Below are 19,161 nucleotides of genomic sequence, written 5' to 3' on the forward strand. Positions count from 1 at the left end.
CGTTCCTTACACGGTTGGGTTATAATGGGAACCCCTTGATAATTCGCCTTGATTAAAGCCTTTCTAGCAATGCCCAACCTTGGTTTTACCATTTGCCACCTAGCCTCTTTTTCCCTTGGGTTTCCGGAGCCCGAGGGTCATCTTATTTAGACCCTCCTGGGCCAGTGCTCCTCTGAGTGTTGGTCCGACCGAGTAGACTGCGGGGCCACCTCGAGGCAACTTGAGGGTTGGTTTTACCCGTAGGATGTCTCATCTAAGTGTGCGCTGAGAATGAGATATGTGCAGCTCCTATCGGGATTTGTCGGCACATTCAGGCGGTGTTGCTGGATTTTTTTTAACTTGTCGAAGTGTCTTGAAGAACCGGGATACCGAGTCTGATCGGAATGTCTCGGGAGGACATCTATTCCTTCGTTGACCGTGAGAGCTTGTCATGGGCTAAGTTGGGACTCCCCTGCAGGGATTTGAACTTTCGAAAGCCGTGCCCGCGGTTATGGGAAGAAGGGAATTTGTTAATGTCCGGTTGTAGATAACTTGAACCTTAACTTAATTAAAATGAATCAACTGTGTGAGTTGCCGTGATGGTCTCTTCTCGGCGGAGTCTGGGAAGTGAACACGGTGTTGGAGTAATGCTTGCCGCAGGATGCCCTCTAGTTACTCGCTCGCGCTTTGCCTCCTCTTCTCGCTCTCTTTTGCGAACAGGATAGCCACCATATATGCTAGTCGCTTGCTGCAGCTCCACATATTTTCCTTGCCTTACCTATTAAGCTTAAATAGTCTTGATCGCGAGGGTGCGAGATTGCTGAGTCCCTGTGGCTCACAGATTACTTCCAAACCAGATGCAGGGCCTGATGATTCCGCTCCAGATGACGCGCTTGAGCTCAAGTGGGAGTTCGACGAGGACTCACGCTGATACTACGTGTCTTTCCCTGATGATCAGTAGTGATGCCCAGTTGGGGCGATCGGGACCGTGTCGCATGTTGGGTTTATCTTTTATTTTGGCGCCGTAGTCGGGCCATGAGTGTTTGAATGTTGTAATGCTATTTATGTACTTTGATTGACGTGGCGAGTGTAAGCCAACTATGTATCTTCCCATGTTGTGAAGATTGCCTAACTTGCGACATTGCTTTCAATGCGGTTATGCCTCTAAGTCGTGCCTCGACACGTGGGAGCTATAGCCGCATCGAGGGCGTTACAGACGACATCCTCGATCCCGTCGCTGTCGGATTCCCCGGCATCGAATCATTACTAAAGACGACGTAGGTGACCACTATGGTCCCTCGGGACACGGCGGTGCGGCGCGGGGCATGTTGTGGCCATGTCTGCGATTGTGACACGTCAACGATGACGGGCGGTCGAGCTCGGGGGAGAGAGCATGGGGGCGCGAGGGGGGAAAACAGAGAGGTCTAGGGTTAGCAAGGGGTCGGGGACGATCTTATCCCCACAGAGGAGACGGCGGATTCTCGGCGCGTGGCCATCCAGTAATGGACGAGCGTTGTTCGTCGAGCACGCCCATGTGAACAGAGATAGGAGAAGGTCCAGGGGTGGGCTGGGCCTGTGTTGTGCATGCTGGGCCTAAGTGCACAGTGATCCACCTCATCTTCTCTATTTTCTTTCTGCTTTCAACTGTTAGGCACTGTTTTGCATTTTATTTAAATTCAAAAGAATTTTGTTGCACATGAAACTTTTCACGTAAATACCTTGCAATGCTTGGGGATCTAACCACAAAGTTTAAGGGCATTTTGTAGCGTATAAATAATTCTTTATTTTGAAAAGACCAATTTATTTGCTATTGGAACCCTTATTAATTTCCTAGGGATTTATCTGTGAGTCAAATGAAGTTAGTTTCCACATGAAAATGATCTGGGGAGTTTATAGAACTATTCGAACATTTTAGTTTTAGAGCTCGAGGAAAAAATAATTTGAGTTGTCTTTTAAAATTTGAATTTAAGGTCGGTTTGGAACAAAGTGGAGATTAGCAAAATTTAATTATGATGATGTGGCATCATTAATAGGAGTTTACTGTAGCGTGACACCCGGGGTGTTACAAATCTCCTCCACTACAAGAAATCTCATCCCAAGATTTAAGAGGTGGAGTAAGGGGAAAAAGTTCTGGTTACGAAGTTCTATCGAATCTTCTTATTCTTGTTTGTTGTTCTCGAAGAAGTTGATCCCTTTCGTTGATGCCCTCATTTCTCTGCTTCCGGTCATTATGATGATGTCATCATCCTTTCTTCGGGAACTCCATCGTAATTACGAATAGGAAAAGGGGCAGCTTGACAATGATAGAATGCTATTAGGGGTAATCATTGGGGGTTATCCCACGAATGAAAACATGAGGATCTCTCGAGTTGAACGAAGAAAACACGTCAAGAGCAAAGTAATAAGGTACAATAAGAAGTTTCAAACGGATAGACAATCATTCGATGTCTTAAAAAAAGTTTGAAAGAGGTCCAGAGCAATGAGAACAAGTATTGCCTGTGATACCAAAATAGATCACTAGCAAGGTGGCTCGTGAATTACAAACAAAGCCAAGTGCGAGGAATAACTTTTGGAAAATAGGGATGTATAGGAGAGTCAGGTTTTGATCGTGTGGAACTGTGGGTTATGGACCCACCACATGGGTCAAAAGTAGGAAGGGCGCTGACATCTTGCACGGTGAGGATAAAAAGGCAGGTCAGAGGATAGCCTGCTTGTTATGCTGGCATCAATGTTGGTACCAAGGGCGAGGGAGAAAGAGAACCATTTTCCTACTTGTTGAAACGAGGCGGACCAATAGGCAAAGTTCTCGTCCACCAGCGGTTACCGGAATGTTAACAACAATAGTAACAGGATCTTACTGACAGAGTCGTACACCGAGGTGCTTACATAAGTAGGGAATTATCACTGCTCAGATAAATCAACTTACAAGAAAGGTTAAACAAAACAATGGAAAGGAAAAAATGTGATTATACCCGAGTATCAAGAGTATATCTTTCCCAAGGAAAGGCAGAGCATGATATACAAGACAAGACTCCAAGTATGTAACCATTTAGGGAAAAGGGCGAGGAAACTCATGATGTTACCCATACAATGGTGTTCGGATAATTGATCAAGAAACATTTAGCATTAATCTTACAAGGTTGTTACTGATGTTTGAGTACCACGGTTATGCTTCGGGGTAGCATTGACATGGTCATAGGGTAAAGGTCAGCCTTTGGGTACACAAAGGATCCATCAGAAACAACTTATAAAATAAGTCGTACAATTTCAGCAAGGAAAAGATGAGGAGGTGGCCGAGGGGCTCAGCAACAATTCCTTAAGAGGGAAAGGATGGTATTTCACGTCATGAATTTCATTGATATTCTAAAAGAGATCAGAATGTTGATGATGATCACGACACATTTGTCGAGAGACTTCTTGAAGATGTAATCGATCATCGACGACATCAAGCAAAAGGAAGGGTGAAGCGAAAAGTTTCGGAACCATAGATAAGATTGCAAGCTCAGAACGAAATTGCTTTTCAAAACAAACAATATGATGTTGAAAGTTCGATGTAGTTTAGCGCACTGTCGGATTTGTGTTCTTGGGACAAAGAACATAGGTAGCACAGTCAAGCTTTAGCATGACGATGATGATGTAGCCAATCAGTTGGGAATGACGTGATCAAGTATAAACTGTAAGCAATGAAGATTTCTAGAAGTTGTTAAATCGGAGTGTGGAATCAATTCACTTATCGGTGTTCTCGAGTGACTAATAACTCAGAACCTGGGGGAAATCTGAATACGGTGAAAAAGCAATACAAGACGAAGACTCATAGGAAGCAACATGGTTCTTTGATATTCTGGAGATACCAGAGGGTTATACTCGAAGGGAGAAGAAAAATAGGGGGTGCGGAGATGTGTTAATCTGCAAAAGACAAGTGCTTTAACTTGTCTGAGAAATGGAATGAAGGAGAAAAATATGGTCGGAACCATGATTGCAAAGGGTCAATTCACAAATACCGGATGATATTGTATCAAGGAAGTTCTTATTACAAGAAGCTTACATGATAGGATCTACATCATGTCCATGGGCATGAACAAAAAGTTCAAGGTCGAATTCCACTTCTTCAATGCATAACCTGTCATTTACTTCTCGCTTTTGACGAAGTTGTAGTGTAGAAATTTTTATCCGGCGTGACACCAGTAGAGTATGACCCATAGAAATTTTCGGGTTCACACATATTAGGGAAAGTATTAGTTCAACCCGTCGGGGCATCTTAGGAACATTTGCCAAAACTTCAGAGGTAATTAAATCAAGCTCGAAAGCAAAGCATGGTTGACAAAAGTACGGGATACAATTTACTAAAGGCATTATGTATAAGGGAAGAATTCAGAAGGTGATTAAATATGAAGGACATTGTCGAATGTTAGTCCAACAAAGATCTGATGACCCATAACAGAGCTGATGTGGGTATGGTACCCAATCAAACGAAGAAAGAATGCAAGGAGATGAGATTATAGAAACAACCGACTAATTCAAAGTTTAATTAACAAAGGAATTTATGATTTCCAAAATGAAGGATCAGAAGCAGATGCTCTGATCGAATGATGGGTAAGTTGAATAGAATTAGAACGGCAATCAACAAGGGTTTGATTTGCCGAGAACCAGCATCTGTTTAAAATATCATCTGAGCCAAAAATAAAATTTCTAAGGATCATTGAAGACTGCGAGTAATTGCACACATGTTAAATCAAAGGCTCAGAATGACAAGCACAAATGATTTTAACGAATATTGCTATACTTATAGAATTAACCATAATGCAAGCAGTAAAACTTTCCAGAGCAATAGGTTGCTGAGGATTTTTGGAAGATTGAATAGTGTTTCGAAGACATTTGTGAAACACATGAACAACTGGGGATGAACGAATCCCCGGTAAGTGTGAGGAATTATTCATACATGTATTCATGCGAAAAAGGAGCTACAAGGCAGCAGACACAAAGGATTCTCGTAATATCCAAAGTATTTCAGGGTATCTTGTAATAACAAGAACAATTGGAAAAGAAGGTATGGACGATAAGTGTATGAAGCTATCCATAGGGATTTATCGGTGATATGGAATTGCAACGCGATGGCACTAAGTCTCGAGAGAACATCATAGAGTATCTTCAGAATCATCTGGTGCAGCTGGCGATCATCTGGACTAAGGAGCTCTCCGGGAGAAAGTATTTACGAGAACCTAGAGCAGAGTTGATAAAATCATTTAACCCGAATAGGAGAGAGATCAGAGTCCAGAGTATAGGTCGAGCAATAAAGATCCTAATACCAACCAATGGCAACGTGGGACCATAAGACACAACCATGTTAGTAAAAGTTTTTTAGTGACTAGACTCAACTTTGGCCAAGGAGTTGGAAAGGGGGCTACCTACAGGCAGTCGGCTCTGATACCAACTTGTGACGCCCCTGTTTTAATCGTACACTAATCATACACGCAAATGTGTACGATCAAGATTAGGGAATCGCGGGAAGATATCACAACACAACTCTAGACACAAATAAAATAATACAAGCTTTATTACAAGTCAGGGGCCTCGAGGGCTCGAATACATCAGCTCGAATACAAACTAGTCAGCGGAAGCAACAATATCTAAGTACAGACATAAGTTAGACGGGTTTGCCTTAAGAAAACTAGCACAAAAGCAACATCGATCGAAAAGGCAAGGCCTCCTGCCTGGGAGCCTACTAACTACTCCTGGTCGCCGACGTCCGTCACATAGCAGTAGGCACCCTCGGGGTACTAGTAGTAGTCGTCGATTGATGCAGCGGTCTCAGGGCCTCCGTCATCTGGTTGCAACAAACAGATATGGGGGGAAAAGGAAGCAAAGCAAACGTGAGTACTCATCTGAAGTACTCAGCAAGCAAGGATCTAGACTACATATGCAACATTATCAAAGGAAGGCTGTATATGTGGACTGGGATGCAGAAATGCCAGAGTAGAGGGGAGAGCCTAGTCCTATCGAAGACTAGCATCTTCAGTGGTCTTGCAGCATTAGAAGAGTGCAGACTAGCATAAAGTAAAGTAGTAGTAGTGTCATCAACCTCGCCTAGAGATCCTTCCTCGACTCCCTGCGAGAAAGCAATCCAAGAGCCACAGTATCCATTTTTCATCTCAAGTATCCAGTTCTAGTTTTATCGATCGGGATACAACTCCGAGTGTTCGTTACCGTAGGACAGGCTATCGATAGATGTTTTCTTCCCTGTAGGGGTGCACCAACTTACCCACCACGCTCGATAAACTCCATACGGACACACTTTACAGGGTCATGCCCGGCCTCGGACAAATGATACGCCGCAACCCGACCTAGGCTTAATAGAGAGGTCAGCACGCCGGGCTAAACCTATGCCCTCAAGGGTCTTGGGCCATCGCCCCGGGAACTCCTGCATGTTCCGTGGGTGGCTGGTGAGTAGACCTAACCTCTCTTATACAAGGCGAGGCGTTCCAGTGCAACCCGGCGCGTGACGCTCAGTTGCATGACGTCTATTAAGCTTCAGCTGATGCATATGACGCATAACGCCCATACTATGCCCATGTGATGGTTAGTGCTATCAGGCCAGAGGCCCCTCGGATCAAATATCCAAATCATAGTGGATTAGGAGCTTGTGGTAATGAGCAGAGACTCACGATCGATGTGACCCCGTCACCCTGTCTCGAGGACTTTCGACAAGGGCTAGGAATGCCCAGCCACACCTCGTAAGTATCTCGCAGGCACCTTCCAGGTCAACCCAACTCCACATCACTAGCAATTAAGCTCGCGCGGGTACCCCCTTGGGGCCGACCCGTCTTTAGTAACATGGTTCAGTGTAAAGTCATAGTAACCATAGTAACCGTGTGTCTAACACCACAGGGAACCCTGAGGAATCACCCTCGATGGAAGTCCACCTGATGTTATCGTCAAGGTGAACGAAGGAGGAATCACCCTCCAGGTCCACTCTTGAGGAGTTGCACGACATTGTCGTTATCAGGAGTGGGGAAGGAGGAATCACCCTCGATGACCATAATCGATGAACTAACCTACAAGGTTAACATCACAAGTGCTGATGAGATATCACCCTCGACACTCGATAGTAACCCAGTGGTGTCGAGCAACCAAGGGGAAAGTGATGTGCGGTGCCGGGGCCTGGTCTTCGATCCCGTTGATCGGGTCTTCTGATAATCCAGCGGGGCAGTCGGGACAAAGCGGGGGTCTCTCATGGGTCTCTACCCAGCCTATACTAAACAGTTTAGGATAAGCAGGTAAGTAACAACAGCAGGTTACAATAAACGGCTATGCAGCAGAAATAGGATAACAATAGTAGCAGCAGATTCTAATGCAAGCATAAGAGAGAAGGGAATGGGCGATATCGCAATGCTCAAGGGGGGTTTGCTTGCCTGGAAGCTCTGCTGAAAAGGAAGAAGTGTCGTTGTCGACGTAGTCAATCACAAGAGCATCGGTCTCGGGGTCTACCGGAGAGAAGAGGGGGAAGAAACAATAAATAGCAAGCATACAAATGCAACAGAAAGCACGACATGGCAATGAGCTATGCTGGGGGTGACCTAACGCTGTGCTACACGTTGCAGACAGAGGGGGAAAATATCCGAGGATGATTTCCTGGCGTTAGACGGATTTCGAACAGATGAAAGAGAGGGGACGATTCCATGTTCAGAATGCTAGGGGCATGTGACAGATGAACGGACCACATATTCGGATTCATTGGATTTTTCTAAGCAACTTTCATGTAGAAAGTATTTTCATCTGACTTACGGTTTATTTTATATGATTTACTAAAGTTTTAACTATATTCTAGAATTCCTGGATTTAATTAATAAATTCAAATTAAACAGCAAAAAGGCTATGGGTACCAAAAGTGTACCCAACCAGAGTGTGCATGAGGCTGACAGTGGGGTCCAGTTGACTGCCAGTCAGCAGTCAACTGATGACTTTGACTGGTCAAAAGGGACAGTGGGTCCAGCTGTCATAGGTACATAACTAATTAAAAGCACTAATTAAACTAACTAATTAGGTGCGCCTACTGTCAGTGAGTATCAATATTAATTAACTCTCCCACTAATTATTTCTTTGCTTTCCCTTCTTTTGGGGGGGGGGGTGGCCCCACTAGCCAGGGGAAAAAACCAGCCCCTCTAGCTATGCGCGAACGCACGGAGAGTCCTCGGCGATGGCCATGACCATGGCCATGGGCGGTGGTGCGCCAGGGGAAGCGGCCAGCGGCGTGGTGGAGGCAGGCTGCAGGCATGGAGGAGGCGGGCTGCAGGCGCCGGCGGTGGCAGGGGGCGGCAGCGGGGCACGCGCAGGGGCAGTCGTGGGGAGGCGGCGCACGGGGCGGGGATTGTTGCAGCCTTTGCACCGGCCGCTGCGAGAAGCTAGTGGCAACAGCCGGCGGGAGCGGGCGGCGCGCGGCCAGTGCATGCAGGGCATGGCCCCGGGTCACACGGGAGCAGCTGGGGGAGGGCCGCCATGGCGCAGGCGGGGGGAAGAGCGTAGGTAGGCGCGGGCAGTGACAGCGGCAAGAGGGCGCAGGCGCGGTAGGGCGGCAAGGGCTAGCAGGAGTTCTAAGCAGCAACATCGGTAGAAGAGGAGCAATGAGGAGTAGCAGTAGTGGCATGGAGCAGTTAAGAGCAGCACTAGCTCGCAAGGAGAAGTGGCCGAGCAGCAGCAGTACGCACACATGTACACATACGTTGAAGCTCGGGCACGACGGTGATGGCGGCTTACGGTGTATGAATTGAAGGGGGGAAAGGGGATCCGAAGGAGGAGCTCACTATAAGTATGATGGGTTGGGGAGTGGGCTCGGGGGAGGCTCGAAGACGACGGTCCTCACCAGAGATTCACGGCGGCTGAAGATGGAAGACGTCCTCGATCCCATCATTGTAGGATTCCCTGGTGTCAAATCGTTGCTTAAGACGACGTAGGTGACCACCGCGGTTCCTCGGGACACGGCGGTGCGGTGCGGGGCAGCTGGTGGCCACGTGTGCGACGGCGACATGGCAACGACGATGGTCGGTCGAGCTCGGGGGAGAGAGCATGGGGGCGCAAGGGGAAAAATAGAGAGGTCTAGGGTTAGCAGGGGTCGGGGACAATCTTATCCCCGTGGAGCATACGGTGGATGCTCGGCACGCGGCCATCCGAGCAATGGACGAGCGCTGTTCGTCCAGCACGCCCTTGTGAACAGAGATAGGAGAAGGTGCTGGGGTGGGCTGGGCCTGTGTTGTGCTTGCTGGGCCTAAGTGCACAGTGATCCACCTCATCTTTTCTATTTTCTTTCTGCTTTCAACTGTTAGGCACTGTTTTGCATTTTATTTAAATTCAAAAGAATTTTGTTGCACATGAAACTTTTCACATAAATACCTTGCAATGCTTTGGGATCTAACCACAAAGTTTATGGGCATTTTGTAGCGTATAACTAATTCTTTATTTTCAAAAGACCAATTTATTTGCTGTTGGAACCCTTATTAATTTCCTAGGGATTTATCTGTGAGTCAAATGAAGTTGGTTTCCACATGAAAATGATCTGGGGAATTTATAGACTATTCGAACATTTTAGTTTTATAGCTCGAGAAAAAATAATTTGAGTTGTCTTTTAAAATTTGAATTTAAGGTCGGTTTGGAACAAAGTGGAGATTAGAAAATTTTAATTATGATGAGTGGCACAATTAATAGGAGTTTACTGTAGCGTGACACCCGGGGTGTTACACCTATTGTGTGCCTTGCCATGGGTTTGGCAAGGAGGTACAAGAGTGATTCAGGAGTGAATCACTGGACAGTGGTCAAAATTATCCTTAGAGGACTAAGGAAATATTTCTCGATTATGGAGGTGATAAAGAGTTCATCATAAAGAGTTACGTTGATGCAAGCTTTGACACAGATCTAGATGACTCTGAGTCTTGATCTGGATACATATTGAAAGTGGGAGCAATTAGCTAGAGTAGCTCAATGCAGAGCATTGCAGACATATAAATTTGCAAAATACATACGGATCTGAATGTGGCAGGCCCGTTGACTAAACTTCTCTCACAAGAAAAACATGATCACACCTTAGCACTCTTTGGATGTTAATCACATAGCGATGTGAACTAGATTATTGACTCTAATACACCCTTTGAGTGTTGGTCACATGGCAATGTGAACTATGGATGTTAATCACATAAAGATGTGAACTATTGGTGTTAAATCACATGGCGTTGTGAGATAGATTATTGACTCTAGTGCAAGTGGGAGACTGAAGGAAATATGCCCTAGAGGCAATAATAAAGTTGTTATTTATATTTACTTATATCATGATAAATTTTTATTATTCATGCTAGAATTGTATTAACCGAAACTTGATACATGTGTGGATACATAGACAAAACACCGTGTCCCTAGTAAGCCTCTACTAGATTAGCTCGTTGATCAAAGATGGTTAAGTTTCCCAACCATAGACATGTGTTGTCATTTGACTAACGGGATCACACCATTAGGAGAATGATGTGATGGATAAGACCCATCTGTTAGCTTAGCATAATGATCGTTAGTTTTTATTGCTATTGCTCTCTTCATGACTTATACATATTCCTTTGACTATGAGATTATGCAACTCCCGAATAGCGGAGAAATACCTTGTGTGCTATCAAATGTCACAACAAGACTGGGTGATTATAAAGATGCTCAACAGGTATCTCCGAAGGTGTTTGTTGGGTTGGCAGAGATCAAGATTAGGATCTGTCACTCCGAGTATCGAAGAGGTATCTCTGGGCCCTCTCGGTAATGCACATCACTATAAGCGTTGCAAGAAGTGTGACTAATGTGTTAGTTGCGGGATGATGCATTACGGAACGAGTAAGGGGACTTGCCAATAACGAGATTGAACTAGGTATGATGATACCAATGATCGAATATCGGGCAAGTAACATACCAATGACAAAGGGAATAACGTATGTTGTCATTACGGTTTAACCGATAAAGCTCTTCATAGAATATGTAGGAACCAATATGAGCATCCAGGTTCCGCCATTGGTTATTTACCGGTGATGTGTCTCGGTCATGTCTACATAGTTTTCGAACCCGTAGGGTCCGCACGCTTAACATTCGATGACGATTTGTATTATGAGTTATGTGTTTTGGGGACCGAAGATTGTTCGGAGTCCCGGATGAGATCACGGACATGACGAGGAGTCTCTAAATGGTCGAGAGGTAAAGATTGATATATTGGACGATGATATTTGGACACCAGAATGGTTCCGGGTAGTTTCGGGTATTTTTGGAGTACCGGGAGGTTACCGGAACCCCCCAGGGAAAGTTATGGGCCTACATGGGCCATAGGGAAGAGGGTAGGAAGCCCACAAGGGGTGGCCGCGGCCCCCTATTGGAGATATGCCCTAGAGGAAATCATGTATGATGATATTTCCTATGTGTTTATGAATAAAGATAGTCCTTGGACATTATCAATGATGTGTATCAGCAAGTACGTGACTTTTTTGTGGGACTATGCATTGTATGATGACTGTCCTAAAAGGCCCCTAGTCGAAAGGGCTGTGTGGACGCGCAGCTAACTAGACTAGCATATGACCTGGTTGATGGATTGGTCTCACTAGCCATGAAGCATTGGATGCTAACCGGATAATATGGGCTTGGAAAGGTCTGGCCGGATTCGACATACTTGGATCCGAGTTGAGATAAGGTCCGAGTCGGACAGACCCAACTATGAGACGCAGCGATATGTCATCTGTGAGTCTCTAGTACAACATACGTTCTATGTCCTAAGACCTGAGCTGGCGCATGTACTTAGGATGGTGATAGACTTGCTTTGGGCCGACCAAACGCTACTCCGTGACTAGGTAGTTACAAAGGTAGGTTTCAAGCTTGTCTAGACCCATGCTGCGAGACATGGTTGAGAAAGATGGGATTTTCCCCTCCGACCAGGAGAGATATACTCTGGGCCCCTTGTGTGATCCGACCAGGATAAGCATGCCCATGTGACAAGGATTATGAGATAATCCAGATAGTGGTCGGCATCACTAGAACGAGAAAGAGGTCGGGCTAACACAAGGATAACAGACTCGCTTTGAGCTCAACAATATATATTGTGTGGTAAAAGGAATGGATGTGTGATGTACAGGTTCGCCTAACCAGCTTCATAGTCTGCTTGGTGTTGGGCATGCCTTGCTAGAGCCCGCTACCAACTGTGCGGTTCGGAGGTGATCCGAACTGCGACCAAGCCGGATTGAACCTAAGGGGTCGTGCGCTTAAGGGAAGGAACCTACGAGGTCCGATCCGAGGACACTGGTCGGATGTGATCCGAGTTGTATCCGGATTGTGGCCGAGTATACTTATGGGCTTTAGGGTCCGTGCGAGGCCCAAGTGTTGAGCCTGCGACGGACGCCTGTATAAATTGGAGGTGCCACACACTCATGAGGCTGATCGCTTCGGCGCTGTCACTAGGGTTTGCATGTGTTGCGAATAGACACCTCCGCTCGTTGCCGGTTGTGTGATTGGACCTAGCAGTCCGCCGCATGATGTTCCTCCTGCACGCATGGATACCGTTAGAGGCGATGCACTTGCACCGCTCCGGTGAACCTGTATGTGGGAACCGACGACCAGCTGCTCGAGGGAGATCGGACGAGGAGGAGACGATCCATGCAGACGCACTGCCCCAACTCTTCTTCCGCTGCACGGCACTGCGCATCTAGTGGTAATGAACTGTGATCCATCTCCCGTAGCATGTTCTTGGTTGTTCTGCACGTAGGAAAATTTTAATTTGCAGTCGACGCACCCTACCATAGAACCCAACAGTGGTATCAGAGCATCTGCTATAGGATTTGGATTTAGATCGTATGCATATTAGATATGTGGAGGCGGCAGATGAGATCTGTTGTCGTTGTTGAGATTGGCTATGTGCACGGTTGATGAGATCAATTGCTCATGGGGATCGATGTGGCTATGTTTTCTGATAATAGGGATCGATGAGGTCGTGACACGATCTACCCCTAGCGGGACCACCGTGTGCGTAGCGCCTTGTATTTCGTACACGATCACTCAAACCAGTAGAATGTGATTCTATGCATAACTTTATTTTGTAGGGTTTGATGTGAATGGTATGGCTCATGTGTTTGTGATGCATGTGTGTAATTTATACATGGCCTGCGTATCATGTTTGTCAGCCGGCAGGAGCCAAAGTGATGTCATTATATTGTATAACGACCTACGTGTTGACTTGTGACTCTATGTAAAATTCATTACTAGTTGTAGTAGTTGGATAATAGAGATCAGGTTGGTGGCTTGGCGTCCAGGCGTGACAAACAAGATGGAGTTCCTAGATGGTCATCGGAGTCGGAGCCGACCTGGAAGAACGTCCATGAAGGAGCCATACCATTTCACAATATATGTTTATTTTTGATTGATATGTTTCTTGTTTTCTATGCATGTTAGAATGGTAGAAAGATCCCTCATTAATATCAAGTGAATTGCCATCCCCGATGTTGCACCTTCGCACGTCAAGTACGTCTAGTAGTGGGCTCATAAAATTGAGGTGCTGCTGGGTGTCCTTGAACTGAAGGGTTCGTGTCGGACACGGACATGCACTGCATCAGGTTAACTTGACAGGGCTATTAAAACGGTTTTGGGCCTTGTGGCAAAGAAGGTTGGGGCCGGGGTATGAGATACCTTCCCGACCGATAGGAGTCGTATAGAGATACGATTAGCAAGGAGTTGCTTACCGAATAGGCATGTTGTCTAGCAGTGATGCTAAAGCTCACTAGTCACATGTGCTAGTCGGATCCTGAATCACTGAGAGTTTGCGGAGGGATGCCAACTTCAGTGGGAGTATTATCTGTTTAAGGCTAGAATTACTCTACATAAACACATTGCTTAGTGATTGCATATTTTCTGTTGTAGATCAATGGCACCACCTACTCAACCCAACTTTGCATTGAAATCAATTCTGGAAAAGGATAAAATGAATGGAACAAACTTTACCACATGGTATAGAAATCTAAGAATTGTTCTCAAGCAAGATAAAAGGAACATGTTCTAGAGGATCCACTTCCAGAGGAACCTGCCAATAATGCTAGTGCCACTGCTAAGAATGCCTACCAAAAACTCGTTGATGAATCAACGGAGATCAGTTGTCTGATGCTGGCTTGTATGGAGCCCGATTTGCAACAGTATTTCGAAAATGTTGAGGCTTACGATATGATCGAGAGTCTCAAGAGCATGTTTCAGACACAGGCTAGGACCGAAAGGTTCAACGTCTGGCGATCCTTGATGGATTGCAAGCTGAAGGAAGGTGATCCACTGAGCCCGCATGTGATCAAGATGATGGTATATGTGCATGCTTTGGATCGGTTGGGCTTCCCGCTCTTGGATGAGCTGGCTACTGATGTAGTTTTGGGTTCTCTTCCGCCCAGCTATGGGACGTTCATCTCGATCTACCATATGCATGGCATGGATAAGAAGCTCACTGAATTGCATGGGATGCTTAAGGTGGCAGAGCAGGATATTAAGAAAGGCACACATCAAGTGTTGATGCTGTAGAAATCGGCTAAGTTCAAGAAGAGTTGGTGTAAGAATAAGGCTAAGGCAAAGGGCACGGAGATGGTAACCTCCGCCGCTGCGCCGAAGTCTGGACCGGACTCGAAGACCATTTGCTATCATTGCAAGGAAATTGGTCACTGGAAGAGGAATTGTAGCAAGTGGCTTGCAGAGCATGGCAAGAAGGCCGGGAATGCTACTTCAGGCAAAGGTACACTTGTTGCATATATTATAGACATTTACCTTGCTGACATACCCGGTAGCTCTTGGGTATTTGATACCAGATCGGTTGTTCATATCTGCAACTCGATGCGGGGGCTGGTAAGAACTAGGCGTGTGGCACAAGGGGAGATTGACATCAGGGTCAGCAACAAAGCAAGAGTTGCTGCATTGGAGGTCGGCACGATGCAGCTCCAGCTTCCTTCTGGATTTATTTTGGAATTGAATAATTGTTATTACATTCCTGCACTTAGTCGGGACATTATTTCTGCCTCATGTTTGATGAGTCAGGGTTATGAATTCAATTTAAAGGACAATGGTTGTACGTTTTATTTGAATGGTATGTTCCACGGCTATGCACCCATTGTTGATGGGCTATTTATATTGAATCTAGAACGGGAACCGGTCTATAACGTGAATGTCAAGAGGCATAAGCCTAATGAGATAAATCCGACTTACTTCTGGCATTACCGGCTTGGGCACATTAGTCTGAAACGCATGAAGAAGCTCCATGATGATAGACTCCTAACTTCGTCCGACTTCACGTCGTTCGAGACATGTGAATCATGCTTGCTTGGCAAGATGACTAAGTCTCCTTTCGCAAAGAGTTGCGAGAGGGCGTCCGAGTTGTTGGAGCTTATACATAGTGATGTGTGTGGTCCAATGAGCACAACTGCCAGAGGTGGCTATCAGTACTTCGTGACTTTTACCGACGAATTGAGTAGATATGGATATATCTATTTGATGAGGCACAAGTCGGAAAATTTTGAAAAGTTCAAAGAGTTTCAGAACGAGGTTGAGAATCAGCTTGGCAAGACTATAAAGCTTCTACGATCTGATCGTGGAGGTGAGTACATGAGCCAGGAGTTTGATGATCATCTGAAAAGCCGAGGTATAGTACCACAGCTCACACCTTCGGGTATGCCACAGAGAAACGGTGTGTCGGAAAGGAGGAATAGGACCTTGTTGGACATGGTCCGGTCTATGATGAGCAAATCGGATTTACCCTTATCATTCTGGGGATACGCTCTAGAAACTACAGCTTTCACACTTAACATGGTACCATCAAAATCCATAGACAAGACACCACATGAGATGTGGACCGGGAGGAGTCCCAGTTTGTCTTTTCTAAAGATTTGGGGTTGTGAAGCATTTGTCAAGCGACTTATGTCAGACAAGCTTACACCTAAGTCGGATAAATGCATATTCGTGGGATATCAGAGGGAAACCTTGGGATATAACTTCTACAACCGTGAAGAGAACAAAGTGTTTGTTGCTCGGAACGGGGTTTTCCTTGAGAAAGAGTTTCTCAGTCGGGAGGCCAGTGGGAGGACGGTCCGACTCGAAGAAATTCAAGGACCACTCGGAGACGACTCGGCTGGTGATGAGATAATACCGGAGTTAGTCAGGGAACCCGTAGTGGAAGCGGCACCGGAACCACGGAGGTTGGAAAGATTGCGCAGAGTGCGCGATGTATTGTTGCTAGAAAGCGATGAGCCGACCACGTATGCGGACGCGATGGTGAGCCCAAATTCTGAGGCGTGGCTGGAGACCATGAGATCCGAGTTAAAGTCCATGGATGAGAATCAAGTCTGGGATTTGGTTGATCCGCCGCCTGGCATAATGGCCATTGGTTGCAAATCGGTCTTTAAGAAGAAAACCGATGTGGATGGAAATGTTCAGATCCACAAAGCTCGGCTTGTCGCTAAGGGTTATGGACAAGTTCAAGGAATTGACTACGACGAGACTTACTCGCTGGTAGCGATGCTGAAGTCGGTGAGGATTGTACTAGCTATAGTTGCATATTTCGATTACGAGATATGGTAGATGGATGTCAAGATGGCTTTCCTTCACGGAAATTTGACCGAGGACGTGTATATGATACAACCCCTGGGTTTTGTCGATCCGACTAGCACTAGTAAGGTATGCAAGCTCAAGAGATCCATTTATGTGTTGAGGCAAGCATCTCGGAGTTGGAACAATCGTTTTGATGAGGTCGTCACTGGTTTCGGTTTCATCAAAAGCAAAGAGGACTCTTGTTTATACAAGAAGTTCAGTGCGAGCTCGATAGTGTTTTTGATCTTGTATGCGGATGACATACTACAGATCGAAAATGATGTTTCGATGCTGAACTCGGTCAAGGAGTCATTGAATGGCAAGTTTTCGATGAAGGACCTTGGTGAGGCAATGTACATTTTAGGCATTTAGATCTTTAGAGATAGATCGAGGAGGCTGCTCGGCTTAAGCCAGAGCACGTACATAGATAAAGTGTTGAAGCGGTTCAACATGAGTGAGGCGAAGAAAGGGTTCTTGCCACTCTCACATGGTATAAGGCTAAGTGAGACTCAGAGTCCTTCGACATCTGATGAGAAAAGTAGGATTCCGTATGCCTCAGCAATCGGATCCATCATGTATGCCATGATATGTACAAGGCCAGATGTTGCTTTTGCGATAAGCCTAACAAGCAGATACTAGGCCAACCCAGGTGAGAGTCACTAGGCAGCGGTAAAGACTATTCTAAAGTACCTGAAAAGGACTAAAGAGATGTTCCTTGTTTATGGAGGTGAGGGAGAGCTCGTCGTAAGGGGTTACGCCGATGCTAGTTTCCAAACCGACAGAGATGATTGTCGATCACAGTCCGGATTCGTGTACGTCATGAACGGAGGAGCAGTGAGCTAGATGAGTTCCAAGCAAGATACGGTGGCCGATTCTACCACAGAAGCCGAATACATTGCGGCTTGTGAAGCTGCGAAAGAAGGTGTTTGGATCCGGAACTTTTTGGATGATCTTGGTATTTTCCCAGCCTCGGTAAAACCGTTGGACCTTTATTGTGATAATTCTGGTGCCATCGCACAAGCCAAGGAGCCAAGGAATCACCACAAGGTCAGACACATAGATCGGAAATATCACCTGATACGAAAGATCATAAAGAATGGTGATGTAGAGTTATGCAAGATTCACACGGATGCGAATGTTGGAGATCCATTAACTAAGCCGCTTCCACAACCCATGCACGAGGGGTACGTTAGAGCTATGGGCATTCGATGTCTATTTGATTGACTCTAGTGCAAGTGGGAGACTGTTGGAGATATGCCCTAGAGGCAATCATGTATGATGATATTTCCTATGTGTTTATGAATAAAGATAGTCCTTGGACATTATCAATGATGTGTATCAGCAAGTACGTGACTTGTTTGTGGGACTATGCATTGTATGATGAATGTCCTAAAAGGTACCTAGTCGAAAGGGATGTGTGGACGCGCAGCCAACTAGACTAGCATATGACACGGTTGATGGCTTGGTCTCACTAGCCATGAAGCATTGGATGCTAACCGGATAATATGGGCTTGGAAAGGTCTGGTCGGATTCGACATAGTCGGATCCGAGTTGAGATAAGGTCTGAGTCGGACAGACCCAACTATGAGACCCAGTGATATGTCATCTGTGAGTCTCTAGTACAACATACGTTCTATGTCCTAAGACCTGAGCTGGCGCATGTACTCGGGATGGTGATAGACTTGCTTTGGGCCGACCAAACGCTACTCCGTGACTGGGTAGTTGAAAAGGTAGGTTTCAGGTTTGTCCAGACACATGCTGCGAGACATGGTCGAGCAAGATGGGATTTGCCCCTCCGACCAGGAGAGATATACTTTGGGCCCCTCGTGTGATCCGACCAGGATAAGCATGGCCATGCGACAAGGATTATGAGATAATCCGGATAGTGGTCGGCATCACTGGAATGAGAAAGAGGTCGGGCTAACACAAGGATGACAGACTCACCTTGAGCTCGACAACATATATCGTGTGGTAAAAGGAATGGATGTGTGATGTACAGGTTCGCCTAACCAGCTTCATAGTCTGCTTGGTGTTGGGCATGCCTTGCTAGAGGCCGCTACCAACTGTGCGGTTTGGAGGTGATCCGAACTGCGACCAAGCTGGCTTGAACATAAGGGGCCGCGCGCTTAAGGGAAGGAACCTACGATGTCCGATCCGAGGACACTGGTTTGATGTGATCCGAGTTGTATCCGGATTGTGGCCGAGTATACTTATGGGCTTTAGGGTCCGTGCGAGGCCCAAGTGTTAAGCCTGCGACGGACGCCTATATAAAGTGGAGGTGCCACACACTCATGAGGCTGATCGCTTCGGCGCTATCACTAGGGTTTGCATGTGTTGCGAATAGACACCTCCGCTCGCCGCTGGTTGTGTGATCGGACCTAGCAGTCCGCCGCACGATGTTCCTCCTACACGCGCAGATACCGTTAGAGGAGATGCACTTGCGCCGCTCCGGCGAACCTGTACATGGAAACCGACGACCATCTGCTCGAGGGAGATCGGACGAGGAGGAGACGATCCACGCAGACGCGCTGCCCCAACTCTTCTTCCACTGCACGACACTGCACGTCTAGTGGTAACGAACTG

This window comes from Triticum urartu, chromosome 3A, assembly GCF_056163025.1.
Source record: "Triticum urartu cultivar PI428250 chromosome 3A, HENAU_Tu73, whole genome shotgun sequence".
Classification (NCBI taxonomy): Eukaryota; Viridiplantae; Streptophyta; class Magnoliopsida; order Poales; family Poaceae; genus Triticum; species Triticum urartu.